The following is a 27,453-nucleotide window of genomic DNA, read 5'->3' on the forward strand; positions in this document are numbered from 1 at the left end:
AATGTTGATAGAGAAAAAAGTACTACAGCTGATTCCAAGACCTATTTTGTTAGAAGCAAGGAACCTCTCAACTGTGCCGAAACCCGGGATTGAACCAGGGACCTTTACATCTTCAGTCTAACGCTCTCCCAACTGAGCTATTTCGGCCTGCTTATAGCTGTGGTCTTCATACTTTAATTTAAACCATTTAACAAAACAGATGCAGGACCTGGATTTTTAACCTCAGATGGTGAGATATGTTTTAAGGAGTCCTGTATCATTCCGCAATTAACTGGTGCAATGGGTAAATAGCATTTTTGGGATCCAGGTTAGGTAGTTGTTTTTTTAACTCTGAATGGACTAGCACTATATTACCCAGATATGTTTGGCATGAGTAGGTAAGCAAAGTCATCTGACTACTGACATCTGTGTTCAAGGGGAAGTGGAAGGTAATGCAGACAAGAGTTTACTTTACAAAAAAGCATGAAATGGGAAATATTCATTGTCAAACCTGAAGGTAAGAGAGGTGGAAGCAAGTTTAGAAGGAGGATATAAAGCAAAGTCTATGTTAAATTGATTGTGTTGTAGATCAGTTGGAAAAAATTTGATGAATAGAGAAAAAGTACTACAGCTGATTCCAAGACCTATTTTGTTAGAAGCAAGGAACCTCTCAACTGTGCCAAAACCCGGGATTGAACCAGGGACCTTCAAATCTTCAATCTAACGCTCTCCCAACTGAGCTATTTCGGCCTGCTTATAGCTGTGGTCTTCATACTTTAATTTAAACCATTTAACAAAATAGATGCAGGACCTGGATTTTTAACCTCACATGGTAGAGATATGTTTTAAGGAGTCCTGTATCATTCCGCAATTAACTGGTGCAATGGGTAAATAGCATTTTTTGGATCCAGGTTAGGTAGTTGTTTTTTTAACTCTGAATGGACTAGCACTATATTACCCAGATATATTTGGCATGAGTAGGTAAGCAATGTCATCTGACTACTGACATCTGTGTTCAAGTGGAAGTGGAAGGTAATGCAGACAAGAGTTTACTTTACAAAAAAGCATGAAATGGGAAATATTCATTGTCAAACCTGAAGGTAAGAGAGGTGGAAGCAAGTTTAGAAGGAGGACATAAAGCAAAGTCTATGTTAAATTGATTGTGTTGTAGATCAGTTGGAAAAAATTTGATGAATAGAGAAAAAGAACTACAGCTGATCCCAAGACCTATTTTGTTAGAAGCAAGGAACGTCTCAACTGTGCCGAAACCCGGGATTGAACCAGGGACCTTTAGATCTTCAGTCTAACGCTCGCCCAACTGAGCTATTTCGGGCTGCTTAGAGCTGTGGTCTTCATACTTTAATTTAAACCATTTAACAAAATAGATGCAGGACCTGGATTTTTAACCTCATATGGTAGGTTATGTTTTAAGGAGTCCTGTATCATTCCCCAGTTAACTGGTGCAATGGGTAAATAGCATTTTTGGGATCCAGGTTAGGTAGTTGTTTTTTTAACTCTGAATGGACTAGCACTATATTACCCAGATATATTTGGCATGAGTAGGTAAGCAATGTCATCTGACTACTGACATCTGTGTTCAAGGGGAAGTGGAATGTGATGCAGACAAGAGTTTACTTTACAAAAAAGGACAAAATGGAAAACATTCATAGTCAAACCTGAAGGCAAGATAGGTGGAAGAAAGTTTAAAAGGAGGACAGAAAGCAAAGTCTATGTTGAATTGATCATTTTGTAGATCAGTTGATAAAAATGTTGATAGAGAAAAGAGTACTACAGCTGATTCCAAGACCTATTTTGTTAGAAGCAAGGAACCTCTCAACTGTGCCGAAACCCGGGATTGAACCAGGGACCTTTAGATCTTCAGTCTAACGCTCTCCCAGCTTAGCTATTTTGGCCTGCTTATAGCTGTGGTCTTCATACTTTAATTTAAACCATTTAACAAAATAGATGCAGGACCTGGATTTTTAACCTCATATGGTGAGATATGTTTTAAGGAGTCCTGTATCATTCCGCAATTAACTGGTGCAATGGGTAAATAGCATTTTTGGGATCCAGGTTAGGTAGTTGTTTTTTTAACTCTGAATGGACTAGCACTATATTACCCAGATATATTTGGCATGAGTAGGTAAGCAATGTCATCTGACTACTGACATCTGTGTTCAAGGGGAAGTGGAAGGTAATGCAGACAAGAGTTTACTTTACAAAAAAGCATGAAATGGGAAATATTCATTGTCAAACCTGAAGGTAAGAGAGGTGGAAGCAAGTTTAGAAGGAGTACATAAAGCAAAGTCTATGTTAAATTGATTGTGTTGTAGATCAGTTGGAAAAAATTTGATGAATAGAGAAAAAGTACTACAGCTGATTCCAAGACCTATTTTGTTAGAAGCAAGGAACCTCTCAACTGTGCCGAAACCCGGGATTGAACCAGGGACCTTTAGATCTTCAGTCTAACGCTCTCCCAACTGAGCAATTTCGGCCTGCTTATAGCTGGGGTCTTCATACTTTAATTTAAACCATTTAACAAAATAGACTCAGGACCTGGATTTTTACCCTCATATGGTAGAGTTATGTTTTAAGGAGTCCTGTATAATTCCCCAGTTAACTGGTGCAATGGGTAAATAGCATTTTTGGGATCCAGGTTAGGTAGTTGTTTTTTTAACTCTGAATGGACTAGCACTATATTACCTAGATATATTTGGCATGAGTAGGTAAGCAATGTCATCTGACTACTGACATCTGTGTTCAAGGGGAAGTGGAATGTGATGCAGACAAGAGTTTACTTTACAAAAAAGGACGAAATGGGAAACATTCATTGTCAAACCTGAAGGCAAGATAGGTGGAAGAAAGTTTAAAAGGAGGACAGAAAGCAAAGTCTATGTTGAATTGATCATTTTGTAGATCAGTTGATAAAAATGTTGATAGAGAAAAAAGTACGACAGCTGATTCCAAGACCTATTTTGTTAGAAGCAAGGAACCTCTCAACTGTGCCGAAACCCGGGATGGAACCAGGGACCTTTAGATCTTCAGTCTAACGCTCTCCCAACTGAGCTATTGCGGCCTGCTTATAGCTGTGGTCTTCATACTTTAATTTAAACTATTTAACAAAATAGATGCAGGACCTGGATTTTTAACCTCATATGGTAGAGATATGTTTTAAGGAGTCCTGTATCATTCCGCAATTAACTGGTGCAATGGGCAAATAGCAGTTTTGGGATCCAGGTTAGGTAGTTGTTTTTTTAACTCTGAATGGACTAGCACTATATTACCCAGATATATTTGGCATGAGTAGGTAAGCAATGTCATCTGACTACTGACATCTGTATTCAAGGGGAGGTGGAAGGTAATGCAGACAAGAGTTTACTTTACAAAAAAGCATGAAATGGGAAATATTCATTGTCAAACCTGAAGGTAAGAGAGGTGGAAGCAAGTTTAGAAGGAGGACATAAAGCAAAGTCTATGTTAAATTGATTGTGTTGTGGATCCGTTGGAAAAAATTTGATGAATAGAGAAAAAGTACTACAGCTGATTCCAAGACCTATTTTGTTAGAAGCAAGGAACCTCTCAACTGTGCCGAAACCCGGGATTGAACCAGGGACCTTTAGATCTTCAGTCTAACGCTCTCCCAACTGAGCTATTTCGGCCTTCTGATAGCTGGGGTCTTCATACTTTAATTTGAACCATTTAACAAAATAGATGCAGGACCTGGATTTTTAACCTCATATGGTAGAGATATGTTTTAAGGAGTCCTGTATCATTCCCCAGTTAACTGGTGCAATGGGTAAATAGCATTTTTGGGATCCAGGTTAGGTAGTTGTTTTTTTAACTCTGAATGGACTAGCACTATATTACCCAGATATATTTGGCATGAGTAGGTAAGCAATGTCATCTGACTACTGACATCTGTGTTCAAGGGGAAGTGGAATGTGATGCAGACAAGAGTTTACTTTACAAAAAAGGACGAAATGGAAAACATTCATAGTCAAACCTGAAGGCAAGATAGGTGGAAGAAAGTTTAAAAGGAGGACAGAAAGCAAAGTCTATGTTGAATTGATCATTTTGTAGATCAGTTGATAAAAATGTTGATAGAGAAAAAAGTACTACTGCTGATTCCAAGACCTATTTTGTTAGAAGAAAGGAACCTCTCAACTGTGCAGAAACCCGGGATTGAACCAGGGACCTTTAGATCTTCAGTCTAACGCTCACCCAACTTAGCTATTTCGGGCTGCTTACAGTTGTGGTCTTCATACTTTAATTTAAACCATTTAACAAAATAGATGCAGGACCTGGATTTTTAACCTCATATGGTGAGATATGTTTTAAGGAGTCCTGTATCATTCCGCAATTAACTGGTGCAATGGGTAAATAGCATTTTTGGGATCCAGATATATTTGGCATGAGTAGGTAAGCAATGTCATCTGACTACTGACATCTGTATTCAAGGGGAGGTCGAAGGTAATGCAGACAAGAGTTTACTTTACAAAAAAGCATGAAATGGGAAATATTCATTCTCAAACCTGAAGGTAAGAGAGGTGGAAGCAAGTTTAGAAGGAGGACATAAAGCAAAGTCTATGGTAAATTGACTGTGTTGTAGATCAGTTGGAAAAAATTTGATGAATAGAGAAAAAGTACTACAGCTGATTCCAAGACCTATTTTGTTAGAAGCAAGGAACCTCTCAACTGTGCTGAAACCCGGGATTGAACCAGGGACCTTTAGATCTTCAGTCTAACGCTCGCCCAACTGAGCTATTTCGGCCTGCTTATAGCTGTGCTCTTCATACTTTAATTTAAACCATTTAACAAAATAGATGCAGGACCTGGATTTTTAACCTCATATGGTAGAGATATGTTTTAAGGAGACCAGTATCATTCCGCAATTAACTGGTGCAATGGGTAAATAGCATTTTTTGGATCCAGGTTAGGTAGTTGTTTTTTTAACTCTGAATGGACTAGCACTATATTACCCAGATATATTTGGCATGAGTAGGTAAGCAATGTCATCTGACTACTGACATCTGTGTTCAAGGGGAAGTGGAAGGTAATGCAGACAAGAGTTTACTTTACAAAAAAGCATGAAATGGGAAATATTCATTGTCAAACCTGAAGGTAAGAGAGGTGGAAGCAAGTTTAGAAGGAGGACATAAAGCAAAGTCTATGGTAAATTGATTGTGTTGTAGATCAGTTGGAAAAAATTTGATGAATAGAGAAAAAGTACTACAGCTGATTCCAAGACCTATTTTGTTAGAAGCAAGGAACCTCTCAACTGTGCCGAAACCCGGGATTGAACCAGGGACCTTTAGATCTTCAGTCTAACGCTCGCCCAACTGAGCTATTTCGGCCTGCCTATAGCTGTGGTCTTCATACTTTAATTCAAACCATTTAACAAAATAGATGCAGGACCTGGATTTTTAACCTCATATGGTAGAGATATGTTTTAAGGAGACCTGTATCATTCCGCAATTAACTGGTGCAATGGGTAAATAGCATTTTTTGGATCCAGGTTAGGTAGTTGTTTTTTTAACTCTGAATGGACTAGCACTATATTACCCAGATATATTTGGCATGAGTAGGTAAGCAATGTCATCTGACTACTGACATCTGTGTTCAAGGGGAAGTGGAAGGTAATGCAGACAAGAGTTTACTTTACAAAAAAGCATGAAATGGGAAATATTCATTGTCAAACCTGAAGGTAAGAGAGGTGGAAGCAAGTTTAGAAGGAGGACATAAGCAAAGTCTATGTTAAATTGATTGTGTTGTAGATCAGTTGGAAAAAATTTGATGAATAGAGAAAAAGAACTACAGCTGATCCCAAGACCTATTTTGTTAGAAGCAAGGAACCTCTCAACTGTGCCAAAACCCAGGATTGAACCAGGGACCTTTAGATCTTCAGTCTAACGCTCGGCCACCTGAGTTATTTCAGCCTTCTGATTTCTGGGGTCTTCATACTTTAATTTGAACCATTTAACAAAATAGATGCAGGACCTGGATTTTTAACCTCATATGGTAGAGATATGTTTTAAGGAGTCCTGTATCATTCCCCAGTTAACTGGTGCAATGGGTAAATAGCATTTTTGGGATCCAGGTTAGGTAGTTGTTTTTTTAACTCTGAATGGACTAGCACTATATTACCCAGATATATTTGGCATGAGTAGGTAAGCAATGTCATCTGACTACTGACATCTGTGTTCAAGGGGAAGTGGAATGTGATGCAGACAAGAGTTTACTTTACAAAAAAGGACAAAATGGAAAACATTCATAGTCAAACCTGAAGGCAAGATAGGTGGAAGAAAGTTTAAAAGGAGGACAGAAAGCAAAGTCTATGTTGAATTGATCATTTTGTAGATCAGTTGATAAAAATGTTGATAGAGAAAAGAGTACTACAGCTGATTCCAAGACCTATTTTGTTAGAAGCAAGGAACCTCTCAACTGTGCCGAAACCCGGGATTGAACCAGGGACCTTTAGATCTTCAGTCTAACGCTCTCCCAGCTTAGCTATTTTGGCCTGCTTATAGCTGTGGTCTTCATACTTTAATTTAAACCATTTAACAAAACAGATGCAGGACCTGGATTTTTAACCTCATATGGTGGGATATGTTTTAAGGAGTCCTGTATCATTCCGCAATTAACTGGTGCAATGGGTAAATAGCATTTTTGGGATCCAGGTTAGGTAGTTGTTTTTTTAACTCTGAATGGACTAGCACTATATTACCCAGATATATTTGGCATGAGTAGGTAAGCAATGTCATCTGACTACTGACATCTGTATTCAAGGGGAAGTGGAAGGTAATGCAGACAAGAGTTTACTTTACAAAAAAGCATGAAATGGGAAATATTCATTGTCAAACCTGAAGGTAAGAGAGGTGGAAGCAAGTTTAGAAGGAGGATATAAAGCAAAGTTTATGTTAAATTGATTGTGTTGTAGATCAGTTGGAAAAAATTTGATGAATAGAGAAAAAGTTCTACAGCTGATTCCAAGACCTATTTTGCTAGAAGCAAGGAACCTCTCAACTGTGCCGAAAACCGGGATTGAACCAGGGACCTTTAGATCTTCAGTCTAACGCTCTCCAAACTGAGCTATTTCGGCCTTCTCATAGCTGTGGTCTTCATACTTTAATTTGAACCATTTAACAAAATAGATGCAGGACCTGGATTTTTAACCTCATATGGTAGAGATATGTTTTAAGGAGTCCTGTACCATTCCCCAGTTAACTGGTGCAATGGGTAAATAGCATTTTTGGGATCCAGGTTAGGTAGTTGTTTTTTTAACTCTGAATGGACTAGCACTATATTACCTAGATATATTTGGCATGAGTAGGTAAGCAATGTCATCTGACTACTGACATCTGTGTTCAAGGGGAAGTGGAATGTGATGCAGACAAGAGTTTACTTTACAAAAAAGGACGAAATGGGAAACATTCATTGTCAAACCTGAAGGCAAGATAGGTGGAAGAAAGTTTAAAAGGAGGACAGAAAGCAAAGTCTATGTTGAATTGATCATTTTGTAGATCAGTTGATAAAAATGTTGATAGAGAAAAAAGTACTACAGCTGATTCCAAGACCTATTTTGTTAGAAGCAAGGAACCTCTCAACTGTGCCGAAACCCGGGATGGAACCAGGGACCTTTAGATCTTCAGTCTAACACTCTCCCAACTGAGCTATTGCGGCCTGCTTATAGCTGTGGTCTTCATACTTTAATTTAAACTATTTAACAAAATAGATGCAGGACCTGGATTTTTAACCTCATATGGTAGAGATATGTTTTAAGGAGTCCTGTATCATTCCGCAATTAACTGGTGCAATGGGCAAATAGCAGTTTTGGGATCCAGGTTAGGTAGTTGTTTTTTTAACTCTGAATGGACTAGCACTATATTACCCAGATATATTTGGCATGAGTAGGTAAGCAATGTCATCTGACTACTGACATCTGTATTCAAGGGGAGGTGGAAGGTAATGCAGACAAGAGTTTACTTTACAAAAAAGCATGAAATGGGAAATATTCATTGTCAAACCTGAAGGTAAGAGAGGTGGAAGCAAGTTTAGAAGGAGGACATAAAGCAAAGTCTATGTTAAATTGATTGTGTTGTAGATCAGTTGGAAAAAATTTGATGAATAGAGAAAAAGTACTACAGCTGATTCCAAGACCTATTTTGTTAGAAGCAAGGAACCTCTCAACTGTGCCGAAACCCGGGATTGAACCTGGGACCTTGAGATCTTCAGTCTAACCCTCTCCCAACTGAGCTATTTCGGCCTGCTTATAGCTGTGGTCTTCATACTTTAATTTAAACCATTTAACAAAATAGATGCAGGACCTGGATTTTTAACCTCATATGGTAGAGATATGTTTTAAGGAGTCCTGTATCATTCCGCAATTAACTGGTACAATGGGTAAATAGCATTTTGTGGATCCAGGTTAGGTAGTTGTTTTTTTAACTCTGAATGGACTAGCACTATATCACCCAGATATATTTGGCATGAGTAGGTAAGCAATGTCATCTGACTACTGACATCTGTGTTCAAGGGGAAGTGGAAGGTAATGCAGACAAGAGTTTACTTTACAAAAAAGCATGAAATGGGAAATATTCATTGTCAAACCTGAAGGTAAGAGAGGTGGAAGCAAGTTTAGAAGGAGTACATAAAGCAAAGTCTATGTTAAATTGATTGTGTTGTAGATCAGTTGGAAAAAATTTGATGAATAGAGAAAAAGTACTACAGCTGATTCCATGACCTATTTTGTTAGAAGCAAGGAACCTCTCAACTGTGCCGAAACCCGGGATTGAACCAGGGACCTTTAGATCTTCAGTCTAACGCTCTCCCAACTGAGCTATTTCGGCCTTCTGATAGCTGGGGTCTTCATACTTTAATTTGAACCATTTAACAAAATAGATGCAGGACCTGGATTTTTAACCTCATATGGTAGAGATATGTTTTAAGGAGTCCTGTATCATTCCCCAGTTAACTGGTGCAATGGGTAAATAGCATTTTTGGGATCCAGGTTAGGTAGTTGTTTTTTTAACTCTGAATGGACTAGCACTATATTACCCAGATATATTTGGCATGAGTAGGTAAGCAATGTCATCTGACTACTGACATCTGTGTTCAAGGGGAAGTGGAATGTGATGCAGACAAGAGTTTACTTTACAAAAAAGGACGAAATGGAAAACATTCATAGTCAAACCTGAAGGCAAGATAGGTGGAAGAAAGTTTAAAAGGAGGACAGAAAGCAAAGTCTATGTTGAATTGATCATTTTGTAGATCAGTTGATAAAAATGTTAATAGAGAAAAAAGTACTACAGCTGATTCCAAGACCTATTTTGTTAGAAGCAAGGAACCTCTCAACTGTGCCGAAACCCGGGATTGAACCAGGGACCTTTAGATCTTCAGTCTAACGCTCTCCCAACTGAGCTATTTCGGCCTTCTGATAGCTGGGGTCTTCATACTTTAATTTGAACCATTTAACAAAATAGATGCAGGACCTGGATTTTTAACCTCATATGGTAGAGATATGTTTTAAGGAGTCCTGTATCATTCCCCAGTTAACTGGTGCAATGGGTAAATAGCATTTTTGGGATCCAGGTTAGGTAGTTGTTTTTTTAACTCTGAATGGACTAGCACTATATTACCCAGATATATTTGGCATGAGTAGGTAAGCAATGTCATCTGACTACTGACATCTGTGTTCAAGGGGAAGTGGAATGTGATGCAGACAAGAGTTTACTTTACAAAAAAGGACGAAATGGAAAACATTCATAGTCAAACCTGAAGGCAAGATAGGTGGAAGAAAGTTTAAAAGGAGGACAGAAAGCAAAGTCTATGTTGAATTGATCATTTTGTAGATCAGTTGATAAAAATGTTGATAGAGAAAAAAGTACTACAGCTGATTCCAAGACCTATTTTGTTAGAAGCAAGGAACCTCTCAACTGTGCCGAAACCCGGGATTGAACCAGGGACCTTTAGATCTTCAGTCTAACGCTCTCCCAACTTAGCTATTTCGGGCTGCTTACAGCTGTGGTCTTCATACTTTAATTTAAACCATTTAACAAAATAGATGCAGGACCTGGATTTTTAACCTCATATGGTGAGATATGTTTTAAGGAGTCCTGTATCATTCCGCAATTAACTGGTGCAATGGGTAAATAGCATTTTTGGGATCCAGATATATTTGGCATGAGTAGGTAAGCAATGTCATCTGACTACTGACATCTGTATTCAAGGGGAGGTCGAAGGTAATGCAGACAAGAGTTTACTTTACAAAAAAGCATGAAATGGGAAATATTCATTGTCAAACCTGAAGGTAAGAGAGGTGGAAGCAAGTTTAGAAGGAGGACATAAAGCAAAGTCTATGGTAAATTGATTGTGTTGTAGATCAGTTGGAAAAAATTTGATGAATAGAGAAAAAGTACTACAGCTGATTCCAAGACCTATTTTGTTAGAAGCAAGGAACCTCTCAACTGTGCCGAAACCCGGGATTGAACCAGGGACCTTTATATCTTCAGTCTAACGCTCGCCCAACTGAGCTATTTCGGCCTGCCTATAGCTGTGGTCTTCATACTTTAATTCAAACCATTTAACAAAATAGATGCAGGACCTGGATTTTTAACCTCGTATGGTAGAGATATGTTTTAAGGAGACCTGTATCATTCCGCAATTAACTGGTGCAATGGGTAAATAGCATTTTTTGGATCCAGGTTAGGTAGTTGTTTTTTTAACTCTGAATGGACTAGCACTATATTACCCAGATATATTTGGCATGAGTAGGTAAGCAATGTCATCTGACTACTGACATCTGTGTTCAAGGGGAAGTGGAAGGTAATGCAGACAAGAGTTTACTTTACAAAAAAGCATGAAATGGGAAATATTCATTGTCAAACCTGAAGGTAAGAGAGGTGGAAGCAAGTTTAGAAGGAGGACATAAGCAAAGTCTATGTTAAATTGATTGTGTTGTAGATCAGTTGGAAAAAATTTGATGAATAGAGAAAAAGAACTACAGCTGATCCCAAGACCTATTTTGTTAGAAGCAAGGAACCTCTCAACTGTGCCAAAACCCAGGATTGAACCAGGGACCTTTAGATCTTCAGTCTAACGCTCGGCCACCTGAGCTATTTCAGCCTTCTGATAGCTGGGGTCTTCATACTTTAATTTGAACCATTTAACAAAATAGATGCAGGACCTGGATTTTTAACCTCATATGGTAGAGATATGTTTTAAGGAGTCCTGTATCATTCCCCAGTTAACTGGTGCAATGGGTAAATAGCATTTTTGGGATCCAGGTTAGGTAGTTGTTTTTTTAACTCTGAATGGACTAGCACTATATTACCCAGATATATTTGGCATGAGTAGGTAAGCAATGTCATCTGACTACTGACATCTGTGTTCAAGGGGAAGTGGAATGTGATGCAGACAAGAGTTTACTTTACAAAAAAGGACAAAATGGAAAACATTCATAGTCAAACCTGAAGGCAAGATAGGTGGAAGAAAGTTTAAAAGGAGGACAGAAAGCAAAGTCTATGTTGAATTGATCATTTTGTAGATCAGTTGATAAAAATGTTGATAGAGAAAAGAGTACTACAGCTGATTCCAAGACCTATTTTGTTAGAAGCAAGGAACCTCTCAACTGTGCCGAAACCCGGGATTGAACCAGGGACCTTTAGATCTTCAGTCTAACGCTCTCCCAGCTTAGCTATTTTGGCCTGCTCATAGCTGTGGTCTTCATACTTTAATTTAAACCATTTAACAAAACAGATGCAGGACCTGGATTTTTAACCTCATATGGTGAGATATGTTTTAAGGAGTCCTGTATCATTCCGCAATTAACTGGTGCAATGGGTAAATAGCATTTTTGGGATCCAGGTTAGGTAGTTGTTTTTTTAACTCTGAATGGACTAGCACTATATTACCCAGATATATTTGGCATGAGTAGGTAAGCAATGTCATCTGACTACTGACATCTGTATTCAAGGGGAAGTGGAAGGTAATGCAGACAAGAGTTTACTTTACAAAAAAGCATGAAATGGGAAATATTCATTGTCAAACCTGAAGGTAAGAGAGGTGGAAGCAATTTAGAAGGAGGATATAAAGCAAAGTCTATGTTAAATTGATTGTGTTGTAGATCAGTTGGAAAAAATGTGATGAATAGAGAAAAAGTTCTACAGCTGATTCCAAGACCTATTTTGCTAGAAGCAAGGAACCTCTCAACTGTGCCGAAACCCGGGATTGAACCAGGGACCTTTAGATCTTCAGTCTAACGCTCTCCAAACTGAGATATTTCGGCCTCTCATAGCTGTGGTCTTCATACTTTAATTTGAACCATTTAACAAAATAGATGCAGGACCTGGATTTTTAACCTCATATGGTAGAGATATGTTTTAAGGAGTCCTGTACCATTCCCCAGTTAACTGGTGCAATGGGTAAATAGCATTTTTGGGATCCAGGTTAGGAAGTTGTTTTTTTAACTCTGAATGGACTAGTACTATATTACCTAGATATATTTGGCATGAGTAGGTAAGCAATGTCATCTGACTACTGACATCTGTGTTCAAGGGGAAGTGGAATGTGATGCAGACAAGAGTTTACTTTACAAAAAAGGACGAAATGGGAAACATTCATTGTCAAACCTGAAGGCAAGATAGGTGGAAGAAAGTTTAAAAAGAGGACAGAAAGCAAAGTCTATGTTGAATTGATCATTTTGTAGATCAGTTGATAAAAATGTTGATAGAGAAAAAAGTACTACAGCTTATTCCAAGACCTATTTTGTTAGAAGCAAGGAACCTCTCAACTGTGCCGAAACCCGGGATTGAACCAGGGACCTTTAGATCTTCAGTCTAACGCTCTCCCAACTGAGCTATTGCGGACTGCTTATAGCTGTGGTCTTCATACTTTAATTTAAACCATTTAACAAAATAGATGCAGGACCTGGAGTTTTTAACCTCATATGGTAGAGATATGTTTTAAGGAGTCCTGTATCATTCCGCAATTAACTGGTGCAATGGGCAAATAGCAGTTTTGGGATCCAGGTTAGGTAGTTGTTTTTTTAACTCTGAATGGACTAGCACTATATTACCCAGATATATTTGGCATGAGTAGGTAAGCAATGTCATCTGACTACTGACATCTGTATTCAAGGGGAGGTGGAAGGTAATGCAGACAAGAGTTTACTTTACAAAAAAACATGAAATGGGAAATATTCATTGTCAAACCTGAAGGTAAGAGAGGTGGAAGCAAGTTTAGAAGGAGGACATAAAGCAAAGTCTATGTTAAATTGATTGTGTTGTAGATCAGTTGGAAAAAATTTGATGAATAGAGAAAAAGTACAACAGCTGATTCCAAGACCTATTTTGTTAGAAGCAAGGAACCTCTCAACTGTGCCGAAACCCGGGATTGAACCAGGGACCTTTAGATCTTCAGTCTAACGCTCTCCCAACTGAGCTATTTCGGCCTGCTTAAAGCTGTGGTCTTCATACTTTAATTTAAACCATTTAACAAAATAGATGCAGGACCTGGATTTTTAACCTCATATGGTAGAGATATGTTTTAAGGAGTCCTGTATCATTCCGCAATTAACTGGTACAATGGGTAAATATCATTTTTTGGATCCAGGTTAGGTAGTTGTTTTTTTAACTCTGAATGGACTAGCACTATATTATCCAGATATATTTGGCATGAGTAGGTAAGCAATGTCATCTGACTACTGACATCTGTGTTCAAGGGGAAGTGGAAGGTAATGCAGACAAGAGTTTACTTTACTAAAAAGCATGAAATGGGAAATATTCATTGTCAAACCTGAAGATAAGAGAGGTGGAAGCAAGTTTAGAAGGAGGACATAAAGCAAAGTCTATGTTAAATTGATTGTGTTGTAGATCAGTTGGAAAAAATTTGATGAATAGAGAAAAAGTACTACAGCTGATTCCAAGACCTATTTTGTTAGAAGCAAGGAACGTCTCAACTGTGCCGAAACCCAGGATTGAACCAGGGACCTTTAGCTCTTCAGTCTAACGCTCTCCCTACTGAGCTATTTCGGCCTTCTGATAGCTGGGGTCTTCATACTTTAATTTGAACCATTTAACAAAATAGATGCAGGACCTGGATTTTTAACCTCATATGGTAGAGATATGTTTTAAGGAGTCCTGTATCATTCCCCAGTTAACTGTTGCAATGGGTAAATAGCAATTTTGGGATCCAGGTTAGGTAGTTGTTTTTTTAACTCTGAATGGACTAGCACTATATTACCCAGATATATTTGGCATGAGTAGGTAAGCAATGTCATCTGACTACTGACATCTGTGTTCAAGGGGAAGTGGAATGTGATGCAGACAAGAGTTTACTTTACAAAAAAGGACGAAATGGAAAACATTCATAGTCAAACCGGAAGGCAAGATAGGTGGAAGAAAGTTTAAAAGGAGGACAGAAAGCAAAGTCTATGTTGAATTGATCATTTTGTAGATCAGTTGATAAAAATGTTAATAGAGAAAAAGAACTACAGCTGATTCCAAGACCCATTTTGTTAGAAGCAAGGAACCTCTCAACTGTGCCGAAACCCGGGATTGAACCAGGGACCTTTAGATCTTCAGTCTAACGCTCTCCCAACTGAGCTATTCCGGCCTGCTTATAGCTGTGGTCTTCATACTTTAATTTAAACCATTTAACAAAATATATGCAGGACCTGGATTTTTAACCTCATATGGTAGAGATATGTTTTAAGGAGTCCTGTATCATTCCGCAATTATCTGGTACAATGGGAAAATAGCATTTTTTGGATCCAGGTTAGGTAGTTGTTTTTTTAACTCTGAATGGACTAGCACTATATTATCCAGATATATTTGGCATGAGTAGGTAAGCAATGTCATCTGACTACTGACATCTGTGTTCAAGGGGAAGTGGAAGGTAATGCAGACAAGAGTTTACTTTACAAAAAAGCATGAAATGGGAAATATTCATTGTCAAACCTGAAGATAAGAGAGGTGGAAGCAAGTTTAGAAGGAGGACATAAAGCAAAGTCTATGTTAAATTGATTGTGTTGTAGATCAGTTGGAAAAAATTTGATGAATAGAGAAAAAGTACTACAGCTGATTCCAAGACCTATTTTGTTAGAAGCAAGGAACGTCTCAACTGTGCCGAAACCCGGGATTGAACCAGGGACCTTTAGATCTTCAGTCTAACGCTCTCCCAACTGAGCTATTTCGGCCTTCTGATAGCTGGGGTCTTCATACTTTAATTTGAACCATTTAACAAAATAGATGCAGGACCTGGATTTTTAACCTCATATGGTAGAGATATGTTTTAAGGAGCCCTGTATCATTCCCCAGTTAACTGGTACAATGGGTAAATAGCATTTTTGGGATCCAGGTTAGGTAGTTGTTTTTTTAACTCTGAATGGACTAGCACTATATTACCCAGATATATTTGGCATGAGTAGGTAAGCAATGTCATCTGACTACTGACATCTGTGTTCAAGGGGAAGTGGAATGTGATGCAGACAAGAGTTTACTTTACAAAAAAGGACGAAATGGAAAACATTCATAGTCAAACCCGAAGGCAAGATAGGTGGAAGAAAGTTTAAAAGGAGGACAGAAAGCAAAGTCTATGTTGAATTGATCATTTTGTAGATCAGTTGATAAAAATGTTAATAGAGAAAAAGTACTACAGCTGATTCCAAGACCTATTTTGTTAGAAGCAAGGAACCTCTCAACTGTGCCGAAACCCAGGATTGAAGCAGGGACCTTTAGATCTTCAGTCTAACGCTCTCCCAACTGAGCTATTTCAGCCTTCTGATAGCTGGGGTCTTCATACTTTAATTTGAACCATTTAACAAAATAGATGCAGGACCTGGATTTTTAACCTCATATGGTAGAGATATGTTTTAAGGAGTCCTGTATCATTCCCCAGTTAACTGGTGCAATGGGTAAATAGCATTTTTGGGATCCAGGTTAGGTAGTTGTTTTTTTAACTCTGAATGGACTAGCACTATATTACCCAGATATATTTGGCATGAGTAGGTAAGCAATGTCATCTGACTACTGACATCTGTGTTCAAGGGGAAGTGGAAGGTAATGCAGACAAGAGTTTACTTTACAAAAAAGCATGAAATGGCAAATATTCATTGTCAAACCTGAAGGTAAGAGAGGTGGAAGCAAGTTTAGAAGGAGGATATAAAGCAAAGTCTCTGTTAAATTGATTGTGTTGTAGATCAGTTGGAAAAAATTTGATGAATAGAGAAAAAGTACTACAGCTGATTCCAAGACCTATTTTGTTAGAAGCAAGGAACCTCTCAACTGTGCCGAAACCCGGGATTGAACCAGGGACCTTCAGATCTTCAGTCTAACGCTCTCCCAACTGAGCTATTTCGGCCTGCTTATAGCTGTGGTCTTCATACTTTAATTTAAACCATTTAACAAAATAGATGCAGGACCTGGATTTTTAACCTCACATGGTAGAGATATGTTTTAAGGAGTCCTGTATCATTCCGCAATTAACTGGTGCAATGGGTAAATAGCATTTTTTGGATCCAGGTTAGGTAGTTGTTTTTTTAACTCTGAATGGACTAGCACTATATTACCCAGATATATTTGGCATGAGTAGGTAAGCAATGTCATCTGACTACTGACATCTGTGTTCAAGGGGAAGTGGAAGGTAATGCAGACAAGAGTTTACTTTACAAAAAAGCATGAAATGGGAAATATTCATTGTCAAACCTGAAGGTAAGAGAGGTGGAAGCAAGTTTAGAAGGAGGACATAAAGCAAAGTCTATGTTAAATTGATTGTGTTGTAGATCAGTTGGAAAAAAATTGATGAATAGAGAAAAAGAACTACAGCTGATCCAAAGACCTATTTTGTTAGAAGCAAGGAACCTCTCAACTGTGCCGAAACCCGGGATTGAACCAGGGACCTTTAGATCTTCAGTCTAACGCTCGCCCAACTGAGCTATTTCGGCCTGCTTAGAGCTGTGGTCTTCATACATTAATTTAAACCATTTAACAAAATAGATGCAGGACCTGGATTTTTAACCTCATATGGTAGGTTATGTTTTAAGGAGTCCTGTATCATTCCCCAGTTAACTGGTGCAATGGGTAAATAGCATTTTTGGGATCCAGGTTAGGTAGTTGTTTTTTTAACTCTGAATGGACTAGCACTATATTACCCAGATATATTTGGCATGAGTAGGTAAGCAATGTCATCTGACTACTGACATCTGTGTTCAAGGGGAAGTGGAATGTGATGCAGACAAGAGTTTACTTTACAAAAAAGGACAAAATGGAAAACATTCATAGTCAAACCTGAAGGCAAGATAGGTGGAAGAAAGTTTAAAAGGAGGACAGAAAGCAAAGTCTATGTTGAATTGATCATTTTGTAGATCAGTTGATAAAAATGTTGATAGAGAAAAGAGTACTACAGCTGATTCCAAGACCTATTTTGTTAGAAGCAAGGAACCTCTCAACTGTGCCGAAACCCGGGATTGAACCAGGGACCTTTAGATCTTCAGTCTAACGCTCTCCCAGCTTAGCTATTTTGGCCTGCTTATAGCTGTGGTCTTCATACTTTAATTTAAACCATTTAACAAAATAGATGCAGGACCTGGATTTTTAACCTCATATGGTGAGATATGTTCTAAGGAGTCCTGTATCATTCCGCAATTAACTGGTGCAATGGGTAAATAGCATTTTTGGGATCCAGGTTAGGTAGTTGTTTTTTTAACTCTGAATGGACTAGCACTATATTACCCAGATATATTTGGCATGAGTAGGTAAGCAATGTCATCTGACTACTGACATCTGTGTTCAAGGGGAAGTGGAAGGTAATGCAGACAAGAGTTTACTTTACAAAAAAGCATGAAATGGGAAATATTCATTGTCAAACCTGAAGGTAAGAGAGGTGGAAGCAAGTTTAGAAGGAGGACATAAAGCAAAGTCTATGTTAAATTGATTGTGTTGTAGATCAGTTGGAAAAAATTTGATGAATAGAGAAAAAGTACTACAGCTGATTCCAAGACCTATTTTGTTAGAAGCAAGGAACCTCTCAACTGTGCCGAAACCCGGGATTGAACCAGGGACCTTTAGATCTTCAGTCTAACGCTCTCCCAACTGAGCTATTTCGGCCTTCTGATAGCTGGGGTCTTCATACTTTAATTTGAACCATTTAACAAAATAGATGCAGGACCTGGATTTTTAACCTCATATGGTAGAGATATGTTTTAAGGAGTCCTGTATCATTCCCCAGTTAACTGGTGCAATGGGTAAATAGCATTTTTGGGATCCAGGTTAGGTAGTTGTTTTTTTAACTCTGAATGGACTAGCACTATATTACCCAGATATATTTGGCATGAGTAGGTAAGCAATGTCATCTGACTACTGACATCTGTGTTCAAGGGGAAGTGGAATGTGATGCAGACAAGAGTTTACTTTACAAAAAAGGACGAAATGGAAAACATTCATAGTCAAACCTGAAGGCAAGATAGGTGGAAGAAAGTTTAACAGGAGGACAGAAAGCAAAGTCTATGTTGAATTGATCATTTTGTAGATCAGTTGATAAAAATGTTAATAGAGAAAAAAGTACTACAGCTGATTCCAAGACCTATTTTGTTAGAAGCAAGGAACCTCTCAACTGTGCCGAAACCCGGGATTGAACCAGGGACCTTTAGATCTTCAGTCTAACGCTCTCCCAACTGAGCTATTTCGGCCTTCTGATAGCTGGGGTCTTCATACTTTAATTTGAACCATTTAACAAAATAGATGCAGGACCTGGATTTTTAACCTCATATGGTAGAGATATGTTTTAAGGAGTCCTGTATCATTCCCCAGTTAACTGGTGCAATGGGTAAATAGCATTTTTGGGATCCAGGTTAGGTAGTTGTTTTTTTAACTCTGAATGGACTAGCACTATATTACCCAGATATATTTGGCATGAGTAGGTAAGCAATGTCATCTGACTACTGACATCTGTGTTCAAGGGGAAGTGGAATGTGATGCAGACAAGAGTTTACTTTACAAAAAAGGACGAAATGGAAAATATTCATAGTCAAACCTGAAGGCAAGATAGGTGGAAGAAAGTTTAAAAGGAGGACAGAAAGCAAAGTCTATGTTGAATTGATCATTTTGTAGATCAGTTGATAAAAATGTTGATAGAGAAAAAAGTACTACAGCTGATTCCAAGACCTATTTTGTTAGAAGCAAGGAACCTCTCAACTGTGCCGAAACCCGGGATTGAACCAGGGACCTTTAGATCTTCAGTCTAACGCTCTCCCAACTTAGCTATTTCGGGCTGCTTACAGCTGTGGTCTTCATACTTTAATTTAAACCATTTAACAAAATAGATGCAGGACCTGGATTTTTAACCTCATATGGTGAGATATGTTTTAAGGAGTCCTGTATCATTCCGCAATTAACTGGTGCAATGGGTAAATAGCATTTTTGGGATCCAGATATATTTGGCATGAGTAGGTAAGCAATGTCATCTGACTACTGACATCTGTATTCAAGGGGAGGTCGAAGGTAATGCAGACAAGAGTTTACTTTACAAAAAAGCATGAAATGGGAAATATTCATTGTCAAACCTGAAGGTAAGAGAGGTGGAAGCAAGTTTAGAAGGAGGACATAAAGCAAAGTCTATGGTAAATTGATTGTGTTGTAGATCAGTTGGAAAAAATTTGATGAATAGAGAAAAAGTACTACAGCTGATTCCAAGACCTATTTTGTTAGAAGCAAGGAACCTCTCAACTGTGCCGAAACCCGGGATTGAACCAGGGACCTTTAGATCTTCAGTCTAACGCTCGCCCAACTGAGCTATTTCGGCCTGCCTATAGCTGTGGTCTTCATACTTTAATTCAAACCATTTAACAAAATAGATGCAGGACCTGGATTTTTAACCTCATATGGTAGAGATATGTTTTAAGGAGACCTGTATCATTCCGCAATTAACTGGTGCAATGGGTAAATAGCATTTTTTGGATCCAGGTTAGGTAGTTGTTTTTTTAACTCTGAATGGACTAGCACTATATTACCCAGATATATTTGGCATGAGTAGGTAAGCAATGTCATCTGACTACTGACATCTGTGTTCAAGGGGAAGTGGAAGGTAATGCAGACAAGAGTTTACTTTACAAAAAAGCATGAAATGGGAAATATTCATTGTCAAACCTGAAGGTAAGAGAGGTGGAAGCAAGTTTAGAAGGAGGACATAAGCAAAGTCTATGTTAAATTGATTGTGTTGTAGATCAGTTGGAAAAAATTTGATGAATAGAGAAAAAGAACTACAGCTGATCCCAAGACCTATTTTGTTAGAAGCAAGGAACCTCTCAACTGTGCCAAAACCCAGGATTGAACCAGGGACCTTTAGATCTTCAGTCTAACGCTCGGCCACCTGAGTTATTTCAGCCTTCTGATTTCTGGGGTCTTCATACTTTAATTTGAACCATTTAACAAAATAGATGCAGGACCTGGATTTTTAACCTCATATGGTAGAGATATGTTTTAAGGAGTCCTGTATCATTCCCCAGTTAACTGGTGCAATGGGTAAATAGCATTTTTGGGATCCAGGTTAGGTAGTTGTTTTTTTAACTCTGAATGGACTAGCACTATATTACCCAGATATATTTGGCATGAGTAGGTAAGCAATGTCATCTGACTACTGACATCTGTGTTCAAGGGGAAGTGGAATGTGATGCAGACAAGAGTTTACTTTACAAAAAAGGACAAAATGGAAAACATTCATAGTCAAACCTGAAGGCAAGATAGGTGGAAGAAAGTTTAAAAGGAGGACAGAAAGCAAAGTCTATGTTGAATTGATCATTTTGTAGATCAGTTGATAAAAATGTTGATAGAGAAAAGAGTACTACAGCTGATTCCAAGACCTATTTTGTTAGAAGCAAGGAACCTCTCAACTGTGCCGAAACCCGGGATTGAACCAGGGACCTTTAGATCTTCAGTCTAACGCTCTCCCAGCTTAGCTATTTTGGCCTGCTCATAGCTGTGGTCTTCATACTTTAATTTAAACCATTTAACAAAACAGATGCAGGACCTAGGATTTTTAACCTCATATGGTGAGATATGTTTTAAGGAGTCCTGTATCATTCCGCAATTAACTGGTGCAATGGGTAAATAGCATTTTTGGGATCCAGGTTAGGTAGTTGTTTTTTTAACTCTGAATGGACTAGCACTATATTACCCAGATATATTTGGCATGAGTAGGTAAGCAATGTCATCTGACTACTGACATCTGTATTCAAGGGGAAGTGGAAGGTAATGCAGACAAGAGTTTACTTTACAAAAAAGCATGAAATGGGAAATATTCATTGTCAAACCTGAAGGTAAGAGAGGTGGAAGCAATTTTAGAAGGAGGATATAAAGCAAAGTCTATGTTAAATTGATTGTGTTGTAGATCAGTTGGAAAAAATGTGATGAATAGAGAAAAAGTTCTACAGCTGATTCCAAGACCTATTTTGCTAGAAGCAAGGAACCTCTCAACTGTGCCGAAACCCGGGATTGAACCAGGGACCTTTAGATCTTCAGTCTAACGCTCTCCAAACTGACATATTTCGGCCTCTCATAGCTGTGGTCTTCATACTTTAATTTGAACCATTTAACAAAATAGATGCAGGACCTGGATTTTTAACCTCATATGGTAGAGATATGTTTTAAGGAGTCCTGTACCATTCCCCAGTTAACTGGTGCAATGGGTAAATAGCATTTTTGGGATCCAGGTTAGGAAGTTGTTTTTTTAACTCTGAATGGACTAGTACTATATTACCTAGATATATTTGGCATGAGTAGGTAAGCAATGTCATCTGACTACTGACATCTGTGTTCAAGGGGAAGTGGAATGTGATGCAGACAAGAGTTTACTTTACAAAAAAGGACGAAATGGGAAACATTCATTGTCAAACCTGAAGGCAAGATAGGTGGAAGAAAGTTTAAAAAGAGGACAGAAAGCAAAGTCTATGTTGAATTGATCATTTTGTAGATCAGTTGATAAAAATGTTGATAGAGAAAAAAGTACTACAGCTTATTCCAAGACCTATTTTGTTAGAAGCAAGGAACCTCTCAACTGTGCCGAAACCCGGGATTGAACCAGGGACCTTTAGATCTTCAGTCTAACGCTCTCCCAACTGAGCTATTGCGGCCTGCTTATAGCTGTGGTATTCATACTTTAATTTAAACCATTTAACAAAATAGATGCAGGACCTGGAGTTTTTAACCTCATATGGTAGAGATATGTTTTAAGGAGTCCTGTATCATTCCGCAATTAACTGGTGCAATGGGCAAATAGCAGTTTTGGGATCCAGGTTAGGTAGTTGTTTTTTTAACTCTGAATGGACTAGCACTATATTACCCAGATATATTTGGCATGAGTAGGTAAGCAATGTCATCTGACTACTGACATCTGTATTCAAGGGGAGGTGGAAGGTAATGCAGACAAGAGTTTACTTTACAAAAAAGCATGAAATGGGAAATATTCATTGTCAAACCTGAAGGTAAGAGAGGTGGAAGCAAGTTTAGAAGGAGGACATAAAGCAAAGTCTATGTTAAATTGATTGTGTTGTAGATCAGTTGGAAAAAATTTGATGAATAGAGAAAAAGTACAACAGCTGATTCCAAGACCTATTTTGTTAGAAGCAAGGAACCTCTCAACTGTGCCGAAACCCGGGATTGAACCAGGGACCTTTAGATCTTCAGTCTAACGCTCTCCCAACTGAGCTATTTCGGCCTGCTTAAAGCTGTGGTCTTCATACTTTAATTTAAACCATTTAACAAAATAGATGCAGGACCTGGATTTTTAACCTCATATGGTAGAGATATGTTTTAAGGAGTCCTGTATCATTCCGCAATTAACTGGTACAATGGGTAAATATCATTTTTTGGATCCAGGTTAGGTAGTTGTTTTTTTAACTCTGAATGGACTAGCACTATATTATCCAGATATATTTGGCATGAGTAGGTAAGCAATGTCATCTGACTACTGACATCTGTGTTCAAGGGGAAGTGGAAGGTAATGCAGACAAGAGTTTACTTTACAAAAAAGCATGAAATGGGAAATATTCATTGTCAAACCTGAAGATAAGAGAGGTGGAAGCAAGTTTAGAAGGAGGACATAAAGCAAAGTCTATGTTAAATTGATTGTGTTGTAGATCAGTTGGAAAACATTTGATGAATAGAGAAAAAGTACTACAGCTGATTCCAAGACCTATTTTGTTAGAAGCAAGGAACGTCTCAACTGTGCCGAAACCCAGGATTGAACCAGGGACCTTTAGATCTTCAGTCTAACGCTCTCCCAACTGAGCTATTTCGGCCTTCTGATAGCTGGGGTCTTCATACTTTAATTTGAACCATTTAACAAAATAGATGCAGGACCTGGATTTTTAACCTCATATGGTAGAGATATGTTTTAAGGAGTCCTGTATCATTCCCCAGTTAACTGTTGCAATGGGTAAATAGCAATTTTGGGATCCAGGTTAGGTAGTTGTTTTTTTAACTCTGAATGGACTAGCACTATATTACCCAGATATATTTGGCATGAGTAGGTAAGCAATGTCATCTGACTACTGACATCTGTGTTCAAGGGGAAGTGGAATGTGATGCAGACAAGAGTTTACTTTACAAAAAAGGACGAAATGGAAAACATTCATAGTCAAACCGGAAGGCAAGATAGGTGGAAGAAAGTTTAAAAGGAGGACAGAAAGCAAAGTCTATGTTGAATTGATCATTTTGTAGATCAGTTGATAAAAATGTTAATAGAGAAAAAGAACTACAGCTGATTCCAAGACCTATTTTGTTAGAAGCAAGGAACCTCTCAACTGTGCCGAAACCCGGGATTGAACCAGGAACCTTTAGATCTTCAGTCTAACGCTCTCCCAACTGAGCTATTTCGGCCTGCTTATAGCTGTGGTCTTCATACTTTAATTTAAACCATTTAACAAAATAGATGCAGGACCTGGATTTTTAACCTCATATGGTAGAGATATGTTTTAAGGAGTCCTGTATCATTCCGCAATTATCTGGTACAATGGGAAAATAGCATTTTTTGGATCCAGGTTAGGTAGTTGTTTTTTTAACTCTGAATGGACTAGCACTATATTATCCAGATATATTTGGCATGAGTAGGTAAGCAATGTCATCTGACTACTGACATCTGTGTTCAAGGGGAAGTGGAAGGTAATGCAGACAAGAGTTTACTTTACAAAAAAGCATGAAATGGGAAATATTCATTGTCAAACCTGAAGATAAGAGAGGTGGAAGCAAGTTTAGAAGGAGGACATAAAGCAAAGTCTATGTTAAATTGATTGTGTTGTAGATCAGTTGGAAAAAATTTGATGAATAGAGAAAAAGTACTACAGCTGATTCCAAGACCTATTTTGTTAGAAGCAAGGAACGTCTCAACTGTGCCGAAACCCGGGATTGAACCAGGGACCTTTAGATCTTCAGTCTAACGCTCTCCCAACTGAGCTATTTCGGCCTTCTGATAGCTGGGGTCTTCATACTTTAATTTGAACCATTTAACAAAATAGATGCAGGACCTGGATTTTTAACCTCATATGGTAGAGATATGTTTTAAGGAGCCCTGTATCATTCCCCAGTTAACTGGTACAATGGGTAAATAGCATTTTTGGGATCCAGGTTAGGTAGTTGTTTTTTTAACTCTGAATGGACTAGCACTATATTACCCAGATATATTTGGCATGAGTAGGTAAGCAATGTCATCTGACTACTGACATCTGTGTTCAAGGGGAAGTGGAATGTGATGCAGACAAGAGTTTACTTTACAAAAAAGGACGAAATGGAAAACATTCATAGTCAAACCCGAAGGCAAGATAGGTGGAAGAAAGTTTAAAAGGAGGACAGAAAGCAAAGTCTATGTTGAATTGATCATTTTGTAGATCAGTTGATAAAAATGTTAATAGAGAAAAAGTACTACAGCTGATTCCAAGACCTATTTTGTTAGAAGCAAGGAACCTCTCAACTGTGCCGAAACCCAGGATTGAAGCAGGGACCTTTAGATCTTCAGTCTAACGCTCTCCCAACTGAGCTATTTCGGCCTTCTGATAGCTGGGGTCTTCATACTTTAATTTGAACCATTTAACAAAATAGATGCAGGACCTGGATTTTTAACCTCATATGGTAGAGATATGTTTTAAGGAGTCCTGTATCATTCCCCAGTTAACTGGTGCAATGGGTAAATAGCATTTTTGGGATCCAGGTTAGGTAGTTGTTTTTTTAACTCTGAATGGACTAGCACTATATTACCCAGATATATTTGGCATGAGTAGGTAAGCAATGTCATCTGACTACTGACATCTGTGTTCAAGGGGAAGTGGAAGGTAATGCAGACAAGAGTTTACTTTACAAAAAAGCATGAAATGGCAAATATTCATTGTCAAACCTGAAGGTAAGAGAGGTGGAAGCAAGTTTAGAAGGAGGATATAAAGCAAAGTCTATGTTAAATTGATTGTGTTGTAGATCAGTTGGAAAAAATTTGATGAATAGAGAAAAAGTACTACAGCTGATTCCAAGACCTATTTTGTTAGAAGCAAGGAACCTCTCAACTGTGCCGAAACCCGGGATTGAACCAGGGACCTTCAGATCTTCAGTCTAACGCTCTCCCAACTGAGCTATTTCGGCCTGCTTATAGCTGTGGTCTTCATACTTTAATTTAAACCATTTAACAAAATAGATGCAGGACCTGGATTTTTAACCTCACATGGTAGAGATATGTTTTAAGGAGTCCTGTATCATTCCGCAATTAACTGGTGCAATGGGTAAATAGCATTTTTTGGATCCAGGTTAGGTAGTTGTTTTTTTAACTCTGAATGGACTAGCACTATATTACCCAGATATGTTTGGCATGAGTAGGTAAGCAATGTCATCTGACTACTGACATCTGTGTTCAAGGGGAAGTGGAAGGTAATGCAGACAAGAGTTTACTTTACAAAAAAGCATGAAATGGGAAATAGTCATTGTCAAACCTGAAGGTAAGAGAGGTGGAAGCAAGTTTAGAAGGAGGACATAAAGCAAAGTCTATGTTAAATTGATTGTGTTGTAGATCAGTTGGAAAAAATTTGATGAATAGAGAAAAAGAACTACAGCTGATCCCAAGACCTATTTTGTTAGAAGCAAGGAACCTCTCAACTGTGCCGAAACCCGGGATTGAACCAGGGACCTTTAGATCTTCAGTCTAACGCTCGCCCAACTGAGCTATTTCGGCCTGCTTAGAGCTGTGGTCTTCATACTTTAATTTAAACCATTTAACAAAATAGATGCAGGACCTGGATTTTTAACCTCATATGGTAGGTTATGTTTTAAGGAGTCCTGTATCATTCCCCAGTTAACTGGTGCAATGGGTAAATAGCATTTTTGGGATCCAGGTTAGGTAGTTGTTTTTTTAACTCTGAATGGACTAGCACTATATTACCCAGATATATTTGGCATGAGTAGGTAAGCAATGTCATCTGACTACTGACATCTGTGTTCAAGGGGAAGTGGAATGTGATGCAGACAAGAGTTTACTTTACAAAAAAGGACAAAATGGAAAACATTCATAGTCAAACCTGAAGGCAAGATAGGTGGAAGAAAGTTTAAAAGGAGGACAGAAAGCAAAGTCTATGTTGAATTGATCATTTTGTAGATCAGTTGATAAAAATGTTGATAGAGAAAAGAGTACTACAGCTGATTCCAAGACCTATTTTGTTAGAAGCAAGGAACCTCTCAACTGTGCCGAAACCCGGGATTGAACCAGGGACCTTTAGATCTTCAGTCTAACGCTCTCCCAGCTTAGCTATTTTGGCCTGCTTAAAGCTGTGGTCTTCATACTTTAATTTAAACCATTTAACAAAATAGATGCAGGACCTGGATTTTTAACCTCATATGGTGAGATATGTTTTAAGGAGTCCTGTATCATTCCGCAATTAACTGGTGCAATGGGTAAATAGCATTTTTGGGATCCAGGTTAGGTAGTTGTTTTTTTAACTCTGAATGGACTAGCACTATATTACCCAGATATATTTGGCATGAGTAGGTAAGCAATGTCATCTGACTACTGACATCTGTGTTCAAGGGGAAGTGGAAGGTAATGCAGACAAGAGTTTACTTTACAAAAAAGCATGAAATGGGAAATATTCATTGTCAAACCTGAAGGTAAGAGAGGTGGAAGCAAGTTTAGAAGGAGTACATAAAGCAAAGTCTATGTTAAATTGATTGTGTTGTAGATCAGTTGGAAAAAATTTGATGAATAGAGAAAAAGTACTACAGCTGATTCCAAGACCTATTTTGTTAGAAGCAAGGAACCTCTCAACTGTGCCGAAACCCGGGATTGAATCAGGGACCTTTAGATCTTCAGTCTAACGCTCGCCCAACTGAGCTATTTCGTCCTGCTTATAGCTGTGGTCTTCATACTTTAATTTAAACCATTTAACAAAATAGATGCAGGACCTGGATTTTTAACCTCATATGGTAGAGATATGTTTTAAGGAGTCCTGTATCATTC

The 27,453-nt window shown here is 38.3% G+C and overlaps 11 non-coding genes across 11 annotated transcripts; all 11 read right to left on the bottom strand.

The window, feature by feature from the left end:
- Positions 1-3,565: 3,565 nt before the first annotated feature.
- Positions 3,566-3,638, bottom strand: TRNAF-GAA (transfer RNA phenylalanine (anticodon GAA)). Its single transcript has one exon. It is a non-coding gene; the product is annotated as a tRNA-Phe (tRNA).
- Positions 3,639-8,752: 5,114 nt separating this feature from the next.
- Positions 8,753-8,825, bottom strand: TRNAF-GAA (transfer RNA phenylalanine (anticodon GAA)). Its single transcript has one exon. It is a non-coding gene; the product is annotated as a tRNA-Phe (tRNA).
- Positions 8,826-9,333: 508 nt separating this feature from the next.
- Positions 9,334-9,406, bottom strand: TRNAF-GAA (transfer RNA phenylalanine (anticodon GAA)). Its single transcript has one exon. It is a non-coding gene; the product is annotated as a tRNA-Phe (tRNA).
- Positions 9,407-13,353: 3,947 nt separating this feature from the next.
- On the bottom strand, positions 13,354-13,426 carry TRNAF-GAA (transfer RNA phenylalanine (anticodon GAA)). The gene has a single exon. It is a non-coding gene; the product is annotated as a tRNA-Phe (tRNA).
- A 1,090-nt stretch (positions 13,427-14,516) lies between these two features.
- TRNAF-GAA (transfer RNA phenylalanine (anticodon GAA)) lies at positions 14,517-14,589 on the bottom strand. Its single transcript has one exon. It is a non-coding gene; the product is annotated as a tRNA-Phe (tRNA).
- A 510-nt stretch (positions 14,590-15,099) lies between these two features.
- On the bottom strand, positions 15,100-15,172 carry TRNAF-GAA (transfer RNA phenylalanine (anticodon GAA)). Its single transcript has one exon. It is a non-coding gene; the product is annotated as a tRNA-Phe (tRNA).
- Positions 15,173-18,007: 2,835 nt separating this feature from the next.
- On the bottom strand, positions 18,008-18,080 carry TRNAF-GAA (transfer RNA phenylalanine (anticodon GAA)). Its single transcript has one exon. It is a non-coding gene; the product is annotated as a tRNA-Phe (tRNA).
- Positions 18,081-18,588: 508 nt separating this feature from the next.
- On the bottom strand, positions 18,589-18,661 carry TRNAF-GAA (transfer RNA phenylalanine (anticodon GAA)). The gene has a single exon. It is a non-coding gene; the product is annotated as a tRNA-Phe (tRNA).
- Positions 18,662-22,610: 3,949 nt separating this feature from the next.
- On the bottom strand, positions 22,611-22,683 carry TRNAF-GAA (transfer RNA phenylalanine (anticodon GAA)). Its single transcript has one exon. It is a non-coding gene; the product is annotated as a tRNA-Phe (tRNA).
- A 1,090-nt stretch (positions 22,684-23,773) lies between these two features.
- TRNAF-GAA (transfer RNA phenylalanine (anticodon GAA)) lies at positions 23,774-23,846 on the bottom strand. Its single transcript has one exon. It is a non-coding gene; the product is annotated as a tRNA-Phe (tRNA).
- A 510-nt stretch (positions 23,847-24,356) lies between these two features.
- On the bottom strand, positions 24,357-24,429 carry TRNAF-GAA (transfer RNA phenylalanine (anticodon GAA)). Its single transcript has one exon. It is a non-coding gene; the product is annotated as a tRNA-Phe (tRNA).
- Between the last annotated feature and the right edge of the window lie 3,024 nt (positions 24,430-27,453).

This window comes from Lissotriton vulgaris, chromosome 8 (genome assembly GCF_964263255.1).
Source record: "Lissotriton vulgaris chromosome 8, aLisVul1.2, whole genome shotgun sequence".
Classification (NCBI taxonomy): domain Eukaryota; kingdom Metazoa; phylum Chordata; class Amphibia; order Caudata; family Salamandridae; genus Lissotriton; species Lissotriton vulgaris.